At 36.5% G+C, this 20,395-nt stretch overlaps 1 long non-coding RNA gene across 1 annotated transcript; it reads right to left on the reverse strand.

Annotated features, from left to right (window-relative positions):
• Positions 1–2,586: 2,586 nt before the first annotated feature.
• LOC127539997 (uncharacterized) lies at positions 2,587–6,516 on the reverse strand. The gene is made up of 2 exons (XR_007948077.1): positions 5,312–6,516; positions 2,587–4,815 (listed from the first exon to the last, which is right to left on the reverse strand). It is a non-coding gene; the product is annotated as an uncharacterized LOC127539997 (long non-coding RNA).
• Between the last annotated feature and the right edge of the window lie 13,879 nt (positions 6,517–20,395).

Below are 20,395 nucleotides of genomic sequence, written 5' to 3' on the forward strand. Positions count from 1 at the left end.
TCTTGTTTATACAAACTCTTTTCTTATGCATAGAATTAACAGGTAATGTTTTCCATGCTCCCTTAATTTGTTTATGCCATCATTCTTTATATCTGATTATATACCCATTTTAAAGCTTATTTTGGTATATGATGTGAAATATTGGTTTCTGCCAGACTACTTTCCAGTTTTCCCAGTAAAATTTTTGTTTTTCTGTCAAATAGTGAGTCGTTGCTTCAATAGCTGGGATCTTTAGGATGGTCAAATAGTAAGTTACTATGCTTATTTACCTCTGTCTATTGTGTATCTAATATATTCCATAGATCAGTCACTCTATTTCTTTTTCAGTACCAACTTATATTGATTACGATCACTTTATGATATAGTTTGAGATCTGACATGGTTAGGCAACCTTCTTTCATATTTTTTTATTTGATTTTCTTGATATTCTTGACATTTTGTTTCTCCAATTGTTTAGATCTTATTTTATTTGTGTGAGAAGTATTTTGTAATTGTGTTCATATAGTTCTTTGGTTTGTCTTGGCAGGTAGACCCCCAAGTATTTTATTTTGTCTACAATAATTTTAAATGGAATTTCTCTTTCTATCCTTGGCTGATGGCCTTTGTCAGTAACATATAGAAATGCAGATGATTTGTGTGGGTTTATTTTATATCCTGCAACTCTGTTAAAACTGTGAATTGATTCCAGTAGATTTTTGGATAATTTTCTAGGATTCTCTAAGTATATCATGATATCTGCAAAGAATGATGGTTTTATTTCCTCATTGTCTATTCTAATTTCTTTCATTTTTCTTTTCTTATTGCCAAAGTCAACATTTCCAGTACAATGTTGAATAATAGTGGTGATAATGAGCATCCTTGTTTCACCCCAATCTTAATTGTGAATGCATCCAGCTTCTCTCTATTACAAATAATGCTTGCTGTAGGTTTTAGACAGATACTGCTTAGTATTTTAAGGAAACTTAAGGAAATTATGTTCTCTAGTGTTTTTAATAGGAATGGGTGCTGTATTTTGTCAAAAACTTTTTCTGCATCTATTGAGATTATCACATGATTTCTGTTGGTTTTGTTATTGATATGGTCGATTATGGTGATAGTTTTCCTGATATTGAGCCAGCCCTGCATTCTTGGTATAAATCCCATTTGGTCAGAGTGTATTATCCTGTTAATAAGTTGCTGTAATCTCTTTGATAATATTTTATTTAAAATTTTTGCACTAATATTCATTAGGGAGATTGGTCTGAAATTTCCTTTCCCTATTTTGGTCCTTCCTGATTTAGTACCTTATTTGTGTCATAGAAGGAATTTGTCAGTACTCTTTTTTTGCCTATTTTTCCAAATAATTTACCTAGTATTGGAATTAATTGTTCTTTAAATATTTGGTAGAATTCACTTGAGAATCCATCTGGCCCTGGAGATTTTTTCTTAGGGAGTTCATTGATGACTTTTTCACTTTCTCTAAAATGGAGAGTAAAATGCTGTGCCTCAATTTCCTCAGTTATAAAATGGGGATAATCATAGCAACCATCTTACAACTGGTGAAATCAAATGATATAATAATTATAAAGTGTAGGTCTGACATGGAATAAGCATTATTTAAATGTTAGCTAATGTTATTAAATTTTTTATTTTTATTGGATGAATGCCTATGTCTGCCTTTAACAACCCTCAAAGTAGCAAATAAATGCTACCAGTTATTGATTGAAATCATCCTATCAGAACTTAGTGTAAACAAGGGATGTGTATCTTCTTGAATAAATAAAAGCTAAATATTTCAAATTTTATTTAACTTAATCAGTTAGTTATTGGGCATTGCCTCAGGCAAACTGAGACTTGTTATAGTTTTAAAAGGCCAAGATCTCCACTGCATTTGGGGCTAGATCTCCACTGCATTTGGGGCTATCTCCAAGCTTCCTGATCTATTTCTTGCCACTGGATTCAGATGGTTCTGGAGGAGAAAGAGAGGCTGGTGATTTTGTACAGTCCTGCCTCACTTAAATGTAATTCATTTGCTAGTCATAGTGTCACCTTCCTGATGTCATGGTCCTCTTTGAGAATAAAGGACAAATAGCAAGAGCTTCTTGGAGGCAGCAAGGACATCTAAAACCAGTGAGATTAGAGGGATCTCCTCAAGAGTTGCAGGGTGGTAAATTCTAGGGGAAGGGATTTAAAAACTCCAGCGAGTAAAAAGCAAGGTACATATATATTTCCCCAATTACATGTTAAAATAATTTAAATTATTTTTTTTTAAAGTTTTAACTTCCAAATTCTATCCCTTTCCTTTTCCCTCTTCTACCCCCTCCCTCATTGCAATTATAAAAAAAAAACAAAAAAAAACATTTTTATGTTTCACGTTCATATGAAAGGACTTCATAAAACAAGAAATTACAAATTAGGTTCACAGAACATGCAGTGTCTACTAAAAATGAAGAAAATATTGGAAGATAACATTCCAAAAGGCAAAAGACATAGGCTTATGACTTGGGCATAATTCCATAAGAAAAAAATTGAGTTTTAATGGACTTTAAGCATAACTAATGAAATAACTTGGGATGAGTATAAACTGAGTAGAACTACAATCATGAGTCCAGAGAAACACACAAAGGTATATTTATTTAAGTAATTAGGAAGAGCAGGATAATGATGAAGTGCCAATATTCTATAGGGAGAGAAGAAACAAGTGTTCATTCAGAATCATATTGCCTTCAAAAGATATCAAAAGAGTTCAATAAGAAACAAAACAAAACAAAACCAGATTTCCTGGACATAGATAAATTCTGTTCTGTTTTTTTTTTTTTTTTCTGAATGTTTTTTATAGGTAAGGAATAGGTAGCTGTCATCTATACAGAAATAAATGTTAATCATGAAAGAATCACAATTTTCATCATCTTAACAGAATTAAACCAGTTAACAGGATTAACAAGATTCAATAATTTAACTTTTAACTACCATTACAAGAAGCTGGAAAGCTAGTATTTACACTTCATTGGAAAATAAAGCAGTTTTGCAAAACTTGCTTTGCATGGTTTAAATTTCATCTCGAATTGTATTGTCCAACTACTCCTCAGCAGTCACATAGACACAACTTCTGCCATCAACCACAGCTGCTCAGGAGTTGCTGTAGTCATGCATTTGCTTGGCTACAGGATTTTCAGCTCTTTTGGAATTCAGGAATTCACTACTAATCTTGGTCACATGCACTACAGAATAATTATTCATCTACAAACACGAAAGATACACAAACACACAAAAAATATAGGGGTGACCTTGTGGTCACATGGAGGCTGGGTAGGAGATGGGGAAATGGTCCCTTCTCCCACCCAACTCTGGGGAACCAGCTGGAACCAGTCTACATGGTTCACAGCTAGAAGGAATATAGCCCTTTTAACTATCAGACCCTACTGAGCTCTTTTGGCTCAGAGGAAAGTGTTAGGGATTCCATTACAACCAGCAAATATTTATTCAGGCCTCCCTGTATATCAGACACTACACTAAACTAAATGCTAGGATACAAAGAAATAGCAAAAAAGGTATATTATAAGGTATTTTTTCTTAAGTGAGAAAAACACAGTATTGACAGAAGGTAGTCATGGCTAGACCAGAGGGAGAGGGAGGAACCTTTGAAGTCCCTTTTGTTGGTCCCTTCCTTTGCAAAATTAGGAGTTTTATATACATATGGAATGTATGTATTGGATCAGAACTGAGAGCTGGGAGTGTAATGGAATGGGAGGATGATCTTTTAAAGGTCAGTGAAGGAGTTGGGGGAACTATATCCCCAAAGCCCAGAACTAAGCTGTCTTCTGCATTTTCTCTCACTTTTCTCTGAGGTATTTGTCCTAAACAACTGTTGGGAAGGAAAGAAAAAGAGGGAGATCCAATGTAGTCCAATGGGTTGGGGAAATTATACTGTCTTTAGAATCAGAGGACTTGGATTCAAATTTTATCTCTGTCCCTTGAAAGTATTCCCATGACTTTGTGCAAGTCATGTAATCACTTCAGATTCCTCATCTGTAAAACTGGTGGTGGGAGTGGGGCTTTAGAAGAGATGGCTCGATAAGGTTCCCCTCAACTCCAGATCAATGAACCTTCTCTATAGATTTTCTCGGTGGACAAAGAGGAAGGAGAAAGCAAAAGAACCAACTCCTGGTTTCTATGTAGGTATCTGTTTTTGTCTCTGTGACACTAGCAATGGGCACATAGGAGGCACTTACTAAATACTTGCTGAATTGTATTAAATGGAAAGGAAAATAGATAAAATGACATATATAGGGAATACTTGATACTAAAGACAAATAGGGAATCCTAGACACACAAAGGGGTAGTAGAGCCTTCTGGGAGCTCTCGGTAAGGAGGGAAGGAAGGAAGGAAGGAAATAGAAATTTAAACATTTGTACAATCCTTTAAGAGTCACTCTATGAAGGACACAGAGAAGCTGTTTCCCCCATGGTCATCAAAATTGCTCATAGTCTTATGGAGGAAACTTTAGTATAGTCTTAAGGAAAATAGAAAAAGAGAAGAACAAGGAGAGAGACAAGATGGCCCCCATCAAGAGGCTGGGGAGAAGGCTGCTGCAGTCACTGGCACAGGAGACAATTCCACGACACAGAATGAAGACCTGGATGGAGAAATCCTGGAATGTCAGGAGCCAAGGAGAGCAGCCAGAGCGAAGTATGGGGAGACTCCTCTGGGTGATTGGGTGCTATCAGCAGAAGGGAGCTGGGGCTTGTGAGAAGAAGGTTTGCTGTGGGTCGGGATGCCCATCTTCAGGGAAGGAGCTTCTGCTTTGCTCTGAGCAGAATGGCTGGCCAAAAAGAACTGTCAGGGAGGAACCAAGAATTCGTAATCAGCATAAATGGGCCATCAATTCACTCCAGCTGGAGCCTCTAAATTAACATCTGGGCTACAGGTCTGGCGTCTAGTCTGAGCATCATAACCTCCATAGACTTACCTGGGCCAGAACAGGATTCCTGTTCCATGTTACCTCAGCTCACTGGTGGCAGGGGTGGTACCCAGGTTGGCACCTTCCCCAGCAGCGGTTGCCCCAGTCCCCCAGACACAGACACATCCCGACTACCTTCAAGGCCCTATGGCAAAAAACGCGGCTATATCGGGGACTCCTTTTGTCTTAAGTTTGCTCAGCACCTGCCCCAACATCTCACTAAGGCTGCTAGCTTTGGGGGGGAAGGGTGGAGATCAAGTCAGGCTTAGCCGCAGCTAGAGAGGGCGGCCCTCAATCTTGGCTCTGTCAGGATGGAAAGAACCAGAATCCAATTTCTCTATTAGATAAGAAATCAATGAAACAGTTTCATACCAGATCACAGACGGTGGCGTCAAGGGGGATGGGTGACCTCCATTCCTCCAGGGTGAAAAAGGCGCTGGCTCCCCGGTTGACAAAGGGCTGGCCATGAGCATCTTTCAGGTGTTCAGCCTTTTCCGCAGGAGCGATAGCGGCCCAGTCCGGTCGCTGTCCCAGGTCTTTTCTCCTAGAAGCAGCCCAAAGAAAAGCGAAAGGTGGAGCCAGGGGGAAGAGCTACCCTCCAAGAGGGCAAGTTGGACCACAGCATCCGCAGCTCTTGGGGGCTGGGACTTTGCCAGGGGCGAGGTCCCCCAATACTGCGGGTAGTAGGAGAGGGGGTTCAGAGGAACGTGAGGAAGGGAGGAGGGAGCCCTAGTATCTCAACGGAGGGAGAAGGGTCTTCCAGAGGTGGGGATCTGCCCACACAGGACTGGGGAAGGGATGGGAAAGGAGCGGGAGAAAGGAGAAGACCATAAAGGGAGATTGCAATGGCGAGTCTCCCTGAAGCCCTGTTGCGAACTCTGATCTTTCGGTCTTTCAGGGGTAGGAACCATCCACGCAGGATATGGGGGATGGAAATGGATGACAGGGACGGGAAAGGAGAAGGGGAAGAGAAAGGGGGAAAGGGAAAGGAAAGGGAGAGGGGAAAGGGGAAGGGAAAGGGAAAGGGGGAAGGGGAGGGGAAGAAGGAGAGAGGAAGGGAAGCTGCAGCACTGGTTATCGGTGAAGCTCTGCTGCGTATTCTGGTCTTCGGGTCTTCCAGGGGTGGCGTCCACCCACGCCGGACTACGAATGGGGGCGGTGCAAACAGACTCTTGGACTGAAAGGAGACTGGAGGGAAGAGGGAAGTGGGGAGGGGAAGCAGAGGGAGGAGTTGGAGAAGCTGCAGATCTTTCTGAGATGGGAACCGCCCGCATTGCGGGGAGTGGGGGTGCAGAGGAAAGTGGGAAGGTGGGGGAGGAAATAGAGGAGGTGGGGGAGGAAAGATCACTGCCCCTATTCCCTGTAGCTGAGTGGAGGGACGAGAGCCTTCCAGGGGTGGGATCTATCATGATACCCTTGGTTGGTGGTGAAGAGACCCTGGAAGGGGGAGGATGGAACAAGGAGAGGAAGGGGAAAAAAGGGGGAGATAGCGGAAGGGTTGCTGCGGAGGGAGACTGCAGCTACTGTCACTTATGGTCTGCCACAAATTTCCAGTTGTTTGTTTTTGTTTTTGTTTTGTTTTGGGGGGTGGGGAAGGGTCTGCCCTAGATGCAGTGACGGGGGTGGGGAAAAGGAGAAAGAGGAGGGGAGGAAGGGAAAGCCTGCTATTAAGGGAAACTGCAGTAATTGGCTGTGCAACCCGCCCCTGGCCCTCTGCCATTCCCGCTGGCTGAATCAGCCACGTATTCTTCTGCGGAGAAGGCTTAAGACAGAGGATGTCCTCGTCATGGGGGGTAAAGAGACTGGGATGAGGGCACTGGGATAGAACCATCGTCCCCATCCCACCCCAGCTCCCTGCTTGTCTGCAGTGTCTGAGGGGGCAAAGTTGTGTTCCGAGGGGTATGAGCAGGGGGCGCTAAAAGGAAAATCAGACGAGAAAGGGATAAACAATGGAAGGGGCAGGGGAACTTGCAATTTCTTACAGTTTGGGTGAGGAAGAAGAGTCTGTAATCATGGAGGAAGATGTGGTGACCACTGGCCCCTACGCTTGTCTGAAGTAGACAAAGGAGGTTTACATTTGCTGTAGAACTGCTGTTCTTAAGCTTCTACTGGGATACTAGTGGGGATAGGGGTGGGAAGGGAAAGGGCGGTTAAGGAGGAAGATAGATCTAGGATACAGTCACAAATAGAAATAAATGTCTTCTTGATCCTGAACGGGGTTTAAAGGTTTCAAGGGAGAAAAAAAACAAAAACAAAAAAACATGGACAGGAGGAGAGGCTTAGATTATTACCTCTTAGACAACTGAGGAATGGTAGAACGAATTGTAGTCTATATAGCGATAATAAAAATTATTGTTCAATAAAAATAAAGAGATGAGTTCTGTGAATCATAGAAAAGTATGAACTGAGGCAGAACCAGGAGCACAATTTTATCAAGAACAATAACATTGTAATGAAAAGCAACTTTGAAAGGCTTGAGTACTTTGATCCAAGTCATGACTAATATGAGTTTGGAGAATGTATGATGAGATATGTTACCTCATGACAGAAAGTCGGGGGACACGAGGCAGACATTTTATTTTAGACATGGCCACTGCACTGTATTTGTTTTCCTTGGTTTTGTTAAAATGTCTTCCTTCCATAATTTGTTGTATTAATCGGGTAGAGTTTGAGGAAAGAGATATTTACAATCATGATGCTTCCCCAAAGAAGAAATTTTTAACACTTAAATTTTTTTTCAGTTATCAGGCACTTTTACTGCTACCCCCTTCAAGAAGAAGGAAGAGGAGAAGGACAAAGAGAGGAGGAGAAAGAGGAGACAATTTTTTGTAAAACAAACCTATGTAAAAATAAGTATTAGATTAGAACAAAGAATTTTAGAAGAAGACAACTTTCTATATTTGCCATGTCCAGAAATTATGTTTCCTTAGTCCATTATCATTCTGTCAGGAGACAGGCAGTGTCACTGAACTTCTGGAAACATGGCTGGTCATTGGATAGATCACAGTTCTTAAATCTTTCAAAATCGCTTGTTGTCACAATATTGATAGTTTGGTATTTTAAAATTCTGTTTCTGCTCATTTTACTTTGCATCAATTTACGTAAGTCGTTCCAGGTTCCTCTGAAACCATCTCCTGCATTACTATTATTTTTTTTAATGGCACATTGATTTCATTACATTCAAATACCATAATTTGCTTAGCAATTCTCTAATTTTGCTATTACAAAAAAAGTTGTTATGAATATTTTTGTACATATAAGAATCTTTCTTTTGATCTTTATTGGGGGCATAAACCTACTCCATTGTAACATCTGAAAAATGTAGAAGTGAACAGAAGGAATTTCAGAAGGATGTGCAGGCAAATATAACAGTTTTGAAAGTAGTGTGTCAAATGTGTATTGTGTGAAGTGGAGATTCCTATCATTTGGTGTGGAAATGCTTTTGGTGTTGTTGAAGTTTGGAATGAAAAAACAAAAATTTTAAAGAGAACATAGACAAAATAGGTCCCCCTAAAATGGCTAATAACCCCAACCCCCAGGATTTTCTTTGCCCTTTCCCCTCTTCCCATCTTTCAGGATTAGAAGGCCACCAAGATCTTCTCTGGCATTATTCTGAAGTCTGTTGCTTTGAAAATCCTACTTCACCAAACCAACTTGAGACCCAGAGATAGGACCTCTTTGAGGAAACTTAATTCTGTACTTTATATTGTACTTTAAATAGAACCATACTTTGATAAAAATCCAGTCTGTCTAAAATACACACACACACACACACACACACACACACACACATATATATACATATATATGTGGATATATATATATATATATTCAAAAGCACTACAACCATCTAAATAAATAAATGATTGAATGAATGAATGAATCTCGAAGGGAAATCCCTCATTTTTTGGGAGTGGACTAAAGAGCTGATTCTTTTCCTCCATCAAAAACCTATCTTTAATCACTGAATGGGTGCAGCCTCAGTCACACTAAGACCTTTTAATATTTTACCTTAAAAAGGTCAAGTTCTCCTTTTTCATCCAGAGCCATCTAAGATCTTTGGTTGATCTTTGACTAACCCTAGATGGCTCTAAAGGGGAAAGTAAGGCAGGTGATCTTGCACAGCCCTCCCTCACTGAAATCCAACTCATTTGCAAGCCATGGTCCTCTTTGAGAAGGAAGGACAAACAATTACAACAACCATCACTATTAAGAAATCCTTCTTGCAGTTAATTATCTCTACTTTCCTTATGTATTTAGAGGTCCAGCGTGGAGTCAGGAAACCTGGGTTTAAGTCTGGCCTCAGACATTGACTAGCTATGTGATCCTGGGCAAGTCACTTAACCCTGTTTGCCTATTTTTTTATCTGTAAAATGGGGATAATGCTGGCACTTCCTTCCCAGGGTTGTTGAGATGATCAAATGAGATAATTATTGTAAGGTGCCTAGTATAGTACCTGACACATAGAATAAGCACCATATAAATTATTAATCATTATTATACTCCTTGAATGAAGTTGATGAAAGAGATGATCATAAGTAAGGTAGATGACTGATATTACCAGATGCTGATGAACTCAAAAAGTTCCTTTTGTTGTATATTTTCCTAAACACTATGTTCAGTGTAGAATTTAAGAAAGAATTATGTTAAGGAGAAGCAGTATGGTTTAATGGATAGAAAGTACTGTTAAGAAGACAGGGATTGGAGTGCTATATACTGACTGACTTCTTTTTTTTTTTTAATTTTTTAATAATTTTTTATTGATAGAATGCATACCAGGGTAATTTTTTACAGTATTATCCCTTGCATTCACTTCTGTTCTGATTTTTCCCCTCCCTCCCTCCACCCCTTCCCCCAGATGGCAAGAGTCCTTTACGTGTTGAATGGGTTGCAGTATATCCTAGATACAATATATGTGGGCAGAACCAAACAGTTTTCTTGTTGCACAGGTAGAATTGGATTCAGAAGGTAGAAATAACCCGGGAAGAAAAACATAAATGCAAGCAGTTTATAATCATTTTCAGTGTTCTTTCTCTGGGTGTAGCTGCTTCTGTCCATCTTTGTTCAATTAAGGCTCTCTTTATCAAAGAGGTCCACTTCCATCAGAGTACATCCTCAAACAGTATCGTTGTTGAGGTATATAATGATCTCCTGGTTCTGCTCATTTCACTCAGCATCAGTTCATGTAAGTCGCGCCAGTCCTCTCTGTATTCATACTGACTGACTTCTATGGAATTCACTTTTATAAGCCTCAGGTTTACCTACACAATGATTGTTCTAGTGATGTAGGAACTTTCCATTTCTTAGCTCAGCAATTTTACTGGGATGTTAGAAGTTGTATCAGGGACTAATATAGCCATCCTAGGGAATGTCAGCAGTCAGGTCCCTCTTAAAAAAAGGAGTTAAATAGAAATTGATTACAGATCATCTATATCCTCTTGTTCAATGCAAAATCTCTGACAGAAAAAGGAAATTATAATCTCTAGGGTATTTTCAATAAACTAAAACACAAAATTCGCATAATTTGTATCTGAAATATCTGCTGCTAGACAGAAGTAATTGGATGAGCATGACAATTATGACTCAAGTTCACCAATGCTGGGAAAAAAAAGCATTATCCTGTCCTGGGAATTTTGGGAAGCATACTGGGGTTTTTAAAAGCATGTTTGGTTTGAAGATTTTAGGGAGCACTCCTACATCCACGGAAATGTGGACTTCTGGAAGCTTTTTTTTTTTTTTTTGGCAAATTTCCCAAAGATCTTATTTAAAGGGGGCTGAATAGATCATGGAAGCAAAGGCCTTCTGTTGGATTAGGACTAATCCTGTTAAGCAATTCCAAAGCTGAAGTGCAGTTTAATGCTAGTGGAAATGTAAGAAACTAGCATTTTACCAAGAACTCCACTGATTGCTGATGAATCCAGAAAAGATTTTATTTTAAATTCTTGCAAAAGCAAGTGTCTAAGCTATAAGCTAGTAGGTTCATCCTTGAAGCAAAAGTGTAGTCTTTTATTCCCTCTCCCAAAATGCAAGTCCCTCTTCTGTTTAGCACATAGACAATATATTGGGAGAGAATGAAGGTTTGTCTATATTCTATTGAGCTTGATTTAAAAATAGTAGTCAGTTTGGAACCTGGTATTCCAGTAGAGGGTTATCCTAATGAGATTCCAGCTAAGAATCTGAAAGGAAATTACTCGGGGGCCAGGAAGGAGAGGAAAGAACCATTGTCTTATATTTGACTTTGTGACTTTAAATGGTCAGATTTTGGTTTTCATGTGGTTGTCCTAGGAGCATTCTCAGAATAGCGATGACTGATTTTCATAGGGAGCTAAGACAAACCAGACACAGTGAGGACAGGATAATGCTTTTTTTCCCCAGCATTGGTGAACTTGAGTCATAATTGTCATGCTCATCCAATTACAGGATTGTAAAGAGCCCAATAGACAGCAATACCGATCTCAATGGAAGCTTCATAAGGACTTCACATAAATGAGAAAAGGACTTCCATTATCCAAGAAATTGCAATTACTTTTGGTTTGAGACTATTTTACCCTGGATTATGGATGCATTTGTAAATAAAATGTGAAATAATTTTTGCCCTCAGGGAGCTTACATTCTGCACATCAGAACTATTCTTATAAAAAGAAAAAAAAAATAGATCTCTTGTTATTTAATTCTATTAAGATGCCAAAAGGTAAATACTCCTGAAGTATTTAGTATTGAGGTTAATTTTCCCGACAACTTGTCTGGCCAGATTATGATAATACTAAGCAGTAGAGACTAGAGTTATATCTAGGTATTACTTTTTGTGAGTAATGGGAACTTTGCTTACATATTTGAAACCATGGGATTAAGAGAAAAATGAAGAGAGGATTTAGCTTTCTGAAAACATTGACTTGAAGATGAGTCTATTGTAATGTGGTCTTATATTTACAAAGGAGATTCCTTCTCAGCTACAGTTTGAGCTATAAGACTTCCAAAGAAACCTTCAACCTGGTGAGTCTATGATTCCATTGAGTCACAATGCTCTTGAAGAATCTGTAAAAGCTTAGTTTCTCTTTTAGAGCCCACTTAATATTCCTACTGGAACATAAACTTGTGACTTTCCTGATGCTTGGTATCAAGAAAAAAAAAGAAATTTGATTTATTATCAAGATAATTATCCAGATAAATTATCCAGAAAATCATCCAGATAAAATGTCCTTGTTTCTTAGTATTATGCAGTCTACAGTAAAAGAAGAGGAAGAAGGAGGAGGAGGAGGAGCAAAAGAAGAAAGAGAAGGATAAACAAGAGGAGGAGGAGGAGAAAAAAGAGGAGAAGAAAGAAAAAGAAAAGAGGGCATGAGAGGAGGGGGAGAAGAAAGGGAGATGGGGAAAAGGAGGAGCAGGACTGGAGGAACGTGGGGGGAAGGAAGATGGGGAAGGGAAAGAAATAGAAATGCAACAAATTACAAAATCCCAACTAAACACAAAAATAGAAATTCTAAAAATTGAAACAAAATTTAAAAAGTTATTGAAACAACTTTCTGTTTCCATCCCCTTCAAAGGATTCATAAAATAAACATATCAGTGTAGAGGACAAACAAATTACTAGCATAAAATATGAAAAATACAATAAATGAAGAGGGTATAAAAGACATTTCTAGAAATTATTTTGTCAATTTTCCTGGTCATTTTATATTTTATTTTCCTCAATTATATGTAAAATACAGTTTTTAGCATTCACTTTTACAAGGCTTTTGAATTCCAAATTTTTCTTCCTTCTTCCCCTCCTTCTAAAATTTTAAACAATTTGATATATGTTATGTATATACAATCATGTAAAACTTGTTTCCGTATTAGTCACAGGTGTGGAAGAAGAAAGAGACCCAAAGGCAAAAAAAATCTCACTAAAATAATAAAATAAAATAATGAAGTGAAAATGCATTCAGTGTCCATCAGCTCTTTATCTAGATGTAGATAGCATTTTCCATCATGAAATCTTTGTAACTGTCTTGGATCATTGTATTGCTGAGAAGAACTGAATCATTCATTGTTTATCTTCATACAATGTTGCTGTTTCTATGTACAATGCTTTCCTTGTTCTGCTTATTTCACTTTACATCAGTTCATACAAGTCTTTCCAAGTTTTTCTGAAATCTGCCTGCTCATCATTTCTTATTGAACAATAAATAATATTCCATTACATTCATATACCACAGCTTATTTAGCCATTCCCTAATTGATGGGCATCCTCTTACTTTCCAATATTTTGCCAGCATAAAAAGAATGGCTATAAATATTTTCTTGCATTTCCCCCTTTTTATATTCTCTTTGGGATACGGATATAATAGTGATATTGTTGGATCAAAGGGTACACACAGTTTGGTTATCTTCAGACATAGTTCCAAATTAATCTACAGATTATTTCCCAATCAAACTAATTATTTAAATTAAACAGATGAATAGTTTCAAAAATGTTAAACATTCAGATTAAAATAATTAAAAATACATAATTTAGGGGCAGCTAGATGGCTCAGTGTATGGAATACTGGCTCCGAAGTCAGGAGGACCAGAGTTCAAATCCAACGTCAGATATAACACTCATTAGCTGTGTGACCCTGGGCAAGTCACTTAAACTCAATTGCCCCACATAAAAATAAATTGATAATTTAAAGAAGTTAAATAAGCCATGAGTGAATTCCCTAAGGAAGAAGAGACAACAATCCAGAATGAGATATATTTACAAACTGATTCTATCATTCAAAAAATAATTAACTCCAATACTACACAAGTTGTTTGCAAAAACAGAGAACAGTCATAATTCTTTCTACAAAACAAACATCATTTTGATAACTAAACAAAAGAGAAATCAGAGAAAGAAAACTAAGACTAATCTCTCTAATGAATGCTTTTATAAGAGTAATAATAGCTCACATTCATATGGCACTTACTATATGCCAGTCACCTTGCTCAGCTCTTTAACAATTATTATCTCATTTGATTCTTGCAACAAATCTGAGTAGTAAATGCTATTACACTCCTCATTTTACAGATGAGGACACTGACACAAACAGAGGTTAAGTGATTTCCTTGGGATCATATAGTTAGTAAGTGTCTGAGGTCATATTTGAACTTGGGTCATTTGGATTCTCAGTCTAGCCTCTATCCACTGCACTGCTTAGCTGCCTCCAAATATTTTGTTTTTATTTTATTTTATTTATTATTTTATATTATGTTTATTTTATTTAATTTATTATTATTATTATAGCTTTTTATTTACAAGATACATGCATGGGTAATTTTTCAGCATCCACAGTTGCAAATCCTTTTGTTCTAATTTTTCCCCTCCTTCCCCCTATCCCTTCCCCCAGATGCTGCCTCCAAATATTGAATAAAATATTAGCAGGGAGCCCAAAGTGACATATTCAAAAGCTTTTTCTTTATGAAAAGGTTGGTTCAAAAAGTGCATACCTTTTGATTCAGCAGTGTCTCTACTGGGCCTGTATCCCAAAGAGATCATAAAAAAAGGAAAAGAACCCCATGTGCAAAATGTTTGAAGCTGCAAGGAACTGGAAACTGAGTGGATGCCCATCAATTGGGGAATGGCTGAATAAGTTATGGTATATGAATGTTATGGATATTATTGTTCTGTAAGAAATGACAAGCAGGATGATTTTAGAGAGGCCTGGAGAGACTTACATGAACTGATGCTGGGTGAAGTGAGCAGAATCAGGAGTATCATACAAGGCAACAATAAGACTATTGGATGATCAATTTTGATGGACAGGGCTTTTTTCAACAATGAGGTGATTCAGGCCAGTTCCAATAGATTTGTGATGGAGAGAGCCATCTACATCCAGGGAGAGAACTGTGGAAACTGAGTGTGGATCATAATACAGTATTTTCCCTTTTGCTGTCGTTTGCTTGCATTTTGTTTTCTTTCTTTCTTTCTTTTTCTCTTTTGATCTGGTTTTTCTTATGTGGTATAATAATTGTATATAGAATTGTATGCAATTGTAAACTATAGAAGAATTGCACATGTTTAACATATATTGGATTACATGCTGTCTAGATGAGGGGTGGGGGGAAGAGAGGGAGAAAAATTGGAAACATAAGATTTTGCAAGAGTGAATGTTGAAAAGTATCTATACATATGTTTTGAAAATTTAAAAAAAACTTTTTTTAAAAATAAAAAGGTTGGTTCTATACCAGAAATTCAAGGTAGATTGAATATTAAGGAATTATAAATATATAATGGAGGAACTGTCAATGGTGAGTGAGACCTAAGGACATGTATAAGGAAATACATAAGGACATGTATTTCATGTAAGCAATACAAGAAAGAGAATGTGATGAACCTTTCTGTTGAAGAAAAACTTTTTAGTTGACTACTAAGTTAGAATGAAGATAATATTCAAGAGGGTCTTGCAGATGAGCTCAAACCTTTTTTCTTCATTCTGGCTGTAAGATATAGTGGTGACCTTTTATGCTCTGGAGAGCAAGGCTCAGGGAACAGGTGATCCCCCAAATGGGATAGGGTCACTTCCTATTTGTGATTTCTCTCCTTTGGTACAGATGAAATGCCAGAGATCCAGTGCCTCAAAGCCTGGGAATGAAAGAACCATGAGGAGCCAGGTCCAGCAATGGGTCAGCTCAGTAGCCAACATATCATCTCTTATCCCTCCAGAAACTAGCTCTAACAAATCCACAAGTGAACTTGTTGGGGCAAATCATAACAATAATTTTAGTTTGAGCCAATTTCCCCCAAGGACTAAGGTGTGCTTTGCTCTAGGAAGAAACGACTTTATATTTTGGATCTTCTTATGTCTTCTTCATGCCCTTTATAAAAGATAAGTCATGTTAATTTGATACTCACTGGTTTAATGATCCTGTAAAGATATTAATAAGCACTGTGACTGATATAGAAGACAATGCACCAAATGGGAATCAAAAACATTAAATGAGTGTCATTGCCCCCTAGAATTCTGAGAGGGGAGATTACAGCTGAGGATCTGGGCTACTAGAGTATGCATGTAGGTTGGGAGAGTAAGTCCAAAGTATCCCTATAAATATGACAGCATGTAATTCTGAATATGCTGTTGGCTAATCTTGCTTTAGAATCTGTTGGGTCAAGCACGGTAATTTAACACGAAAAAAACAAAACAAAACAAAACAAAAAAAAAAACAATGCACCGGTGACTTTGGGATGCACATGAAGAAAAGCAGACTTATTTTATTTGCATTCTCAATATTTATTTCACTCTTATGTATTCAGTTGCATGTTCTTTTAAACCATTATCTTTATTCACATGGTAATATAGGTCCAACATATTAGTTATCAGTTCAATTAGTTATCAATCAATGAATCAGTTATCAATTAGCTATCAGTTGAACTGATAGACCCTGGGGGAAACTTTTTTATTTATCATTCCGAATAGTTAAAACATGTATATTTGTACAGCCTTTTATACCTATTCAAGTGATGCTTATGATATTGATTTTGTGTACCCATCATAGATTTGTTTCTCTGTTTTAGTGTTGCCCTGAAGTGTGATAAATGCTATATCTAGTTTATTTAGCAAAAGCTTGAACTTGCCATACTATGAACTTTTGACAGACTTAGATTTTGCAATTATCTTGCACAATCTCAAACCAGAGATCAGCACATTAAAAAGTTATAGCTAGACTCTATTGTATTATAGAATTTTCTTGTTCCAAATATCCTCAGAATTACAGCCAACAAGCTGGCATTTCAGATCCGTTTTCTGAAATCTTTTAAGTTAAAATCATATGCAAGAAACAAATTTGCAGCTAATTTTAACACCTTTTAGAATGGAGTAAAAATGTATTGTGTTGAAGCAGCAAACTTTGATGCTGAATTTTGGATATTTAGTTTTAAATTTAGTTACATATCAATATGGTGTATTCATTATACATCTAAAATATGACACACTGTTGTAGTATGTATAATTTTGTGATCTTTATTTCCCTTTGTATTCATTTTAAGCAACTAAATAAATTGCTGTATTGTGAAAAATGACAACATATTGATAATGAAATATAGAGAAAAACTAATAAAGCATACTTTCTTTAATATAGCAAATAGTATTAATAAAAACTCAAAAACTAATATTATCTGTTATGGACATAAAAAAAGCTGTAGCCATTTCTAGTAAGATAAGGGATAAAGAAAGAAGGTCTATGATGAAGAAAGATCTATTGTAACCATTTTTATTTTATATAGTAAAATAAAATGAATAAATATATGCAAAGATTAAACAAAATCATTTTTTTACATTTGATATGATAGATATTTTTAGAGAGCTCTAGAAATTCATCTAAAAATTGAAGCTATACTTCAGTAAAATAATATTATGTGAACTAAGCATGTGGTCTTCACAGCAGCCCTAACATGTATATGCTAATTGAAGCTCAGAGTGATATCATATGACTTGTCTAACATCACACAGGTACATAATCCTTGAGGTAGTATTAAAAGGTCTTCCTAAGTCCAAGTCTAGCACTCAGTCCTTTGTAACACCAGTTATATAGCCAGGTATTATAGCCAGAAGAGCACCTAGATTCAGACAACCTTGGAAAGACAAGTGTGAATTGTTGCAGAATAAGCAAAATCAAGATGCTAATTTAGTTGATGATTATACTAATATAAAGTAAAAATTTTGGAAGAAGGAAACAGCTATTTATTAAACACATACTATGTGCCTGTTAGGGTGCTAAGCATTTTGCAACTATTACCCCACTTAATCCTTACAACCATGCTGGGAGATAAGTGCTATTATCATCCCCATTTTTTTTCCTTCATGAGTGAATGAAAACAATTCTGTTGCAATCCATAGCCTGAAAGAGAACAGAAGAATGCAGCAGAAGATAGATAATGCATTTTAAAAACAGTATTTTATTCTTTTCCCCAATTACATGTTAAGATAATTTTTCTCATACGTTTTTACAGGATTTTGAGTTCCAAATTTTTTTCTCCCCCTCCTTCTCTACCCACCTAACATAAAAATGGTAGGCAATTCAACATAGGTTATACATATGCTACATGTAGAACATTTCCATATTAGTTATTGTCATGAAAAAAGAAATACAGAAAAATGAACAAAAACATGAAAAATAATAAAGTGAGAATAAAATGCTTAGATCTTTCAGAATCCATTAGTTCTTTATCTGGTTATAGATGGCATTTTCCTTTGTGAATCCTTTGTACTTTTCTTGGATAAGGGTGTTGCTTAGAAAAGCTGAGTTATTCATAGTTGATTATCACACAATCCTGCTGATTTTCTTAATTCTGCTCATTTCATTTTGCATCAGTTCATACAAGTTTTTCCAGGTTTTTTCCTGACTATTCATTTATTCCTTTCATATTCTTGATCTTCTGTTCTTCCAGATGGATTTCATTGCTATTTTTTCTAGCTCTATCAAATAGTATTTTGGTAGTTTGATTGGTATGGCACAGAATAAGGAAATTAGCTGAGGCAGATTTGTCTTTTCTCTTATATTGGCTTGACCTAGCCATAAGCAATTGATCTTTCTTTATTTAAAATGTGATGTTTCTCATTGGTGTCATTCTCTTTAATGAAATTATTGGGGTTTTTTACCCCCTTATTTTTTAGGATTAAGTTATTTAGTTTCAAATTATTTTTTTAATCTATATTTCCACTGTCTTTTGTTGGATGTAATTTTTCTGGCATTATGATTTGAAAAGAATACATTTATTAGATCTGCCTTTCTACATTTGATTTTTGAAGTCTTAATGCCCTAAAACATGGTCAATTTTTTTAGGTGCCATGGGCTGCCGAGACAAAAATGGTACATTTTTCAAATGTTATCTCCAAAGGTCTATATGTTTAATTTTTCTAGTATTCTATTTGCTTTCTTAATTTCTTTCTTGTTTCCTTTTTGACAGCATTTATTGAATTCTGAGAGGGACAATTGAAATGCCCTATGGTTTTGTTGTTTCTTTCTTGTTGTAATTCACTTAACTTTTCTTTTAAGAATTTGGATGCTATTCTACTTGGTCCATATATGTTTAGTATTTATGTTGTTTTATTGTTTATGGTACCTTTTACCTAAATGTAATTTTCTTCATTAGTTATTTTAATTAGGATTGTTATCCTGAGATTAGGATTGCTAATACTGCTTTTTTTTTCAACTTCTGCTAAAGCATAACAGATTCTGCTCCACCCCCTTACTTTTACTCTATGTATGTCTCTTTGTTTCAAGCATGTTTCTTGTGAATAAATATATGGTAGAATTCTGTTTTTTGATCTACTCTGTTAGCTGCTTCCATTTTATGGGAGCATCCCATTCACATTCACAGCTATGATTACTAACTGTGTATTTTTCTCCATCCTACTTTTCCTATTTGTTTTCTCTCTTTTCCTTTCCCCTTCTCACCAGTGTTTTGTTTTTGTCTATGATATTCCTTGATCTGCCCTTCCTTCTATTATTTCCCTGTTTCCCTTTATTTAATCTCTTCTATTTCTACCTCTTTGTAGAAGATTTCTATATTCAGCTCATTGTTTACATTATTTTCTCTTCGAGGCTCTTCTTATGAGAGCAAAGTTTGAGCAATACCCATTTCCCATCCTCTCATCTTTCCCTCCACTGTAATAGATCTTTTGTGCCTCTTCATGTGAAGAAATTTGGAACTCAAAATCCTGTAAAAATGTATGAGAAAAATTATCTTAACATGTAATTGGGGAAAAGAATAAAATATTGTTTTAAAAATGCATTATCTGTCTTCTGCTGCATTCTTCTGTTCTCTTTCAGGCTATGGATTGCAACAGAATTGTTTTCATTCACTCATGAAGGAAAAAAAATGGGGATGATAATAGCACCCATCTCCCAGCATGGTTGTAAGGATTAAATGGGGGTAATCTTTGCAAAATGCTTAGCACACTAACAGGCACATACTATGTGTTTATTATACCTCTCCCTTACTTTTGTACTCAGTGTATATTCCTTTTTCATCCCTTAATTTTTTATGTGATTCCCTCAAATGTACCTGTATCTTCTAGCTATGAATATTCTTTCTAACTGTACTATTAGTGATACATTTTTTAAGAATTACAAATATCATTTTTCCATGCAGGAATGTAACCAGTTTATCTCTATTGAATCACATTTGTTTTCCTTTCCCTTTTTACTTCTTTATGTTTCTTATAGGTTTTGTTTTTGGAGATCAAATTTTTGGTTTAATTCTGATATTTTCCTTATGAAAGTTTGAAATCCTTCTATTTCATTGAATGACCATTCCTCCCCTTGAAATATTATGCTTAATTTCATCAAGTAAGTGATTCTTGGTTTTAATTCTATGTTCTTTGCCTTTCTGAATATCATATTCCATAATTTTCAATTTTTTACTGTTGCAGCTGATAAGTTTTGTGTATTCTGATATCTGAATTATTTCTTTTTGGCCACTTGTAATATTTTCTTCCTTGATCTGATAATTCT

Source organism: Antechinus flavipes, chromosome 6 (genome assembly GCF_016432865.1).
Source record: "Antechinus flavipes isolate AdamAnt ecotype Samford, QLD, Australia chromosome 6, AdamAnt_v2, whole genome shotgun sequence".
NCBI lineage: Eukaryota > Metazoa > Chordata > Mammalia > Dasyuromorphia > Dasyuridae > Antechinus > Antechinus flavipes.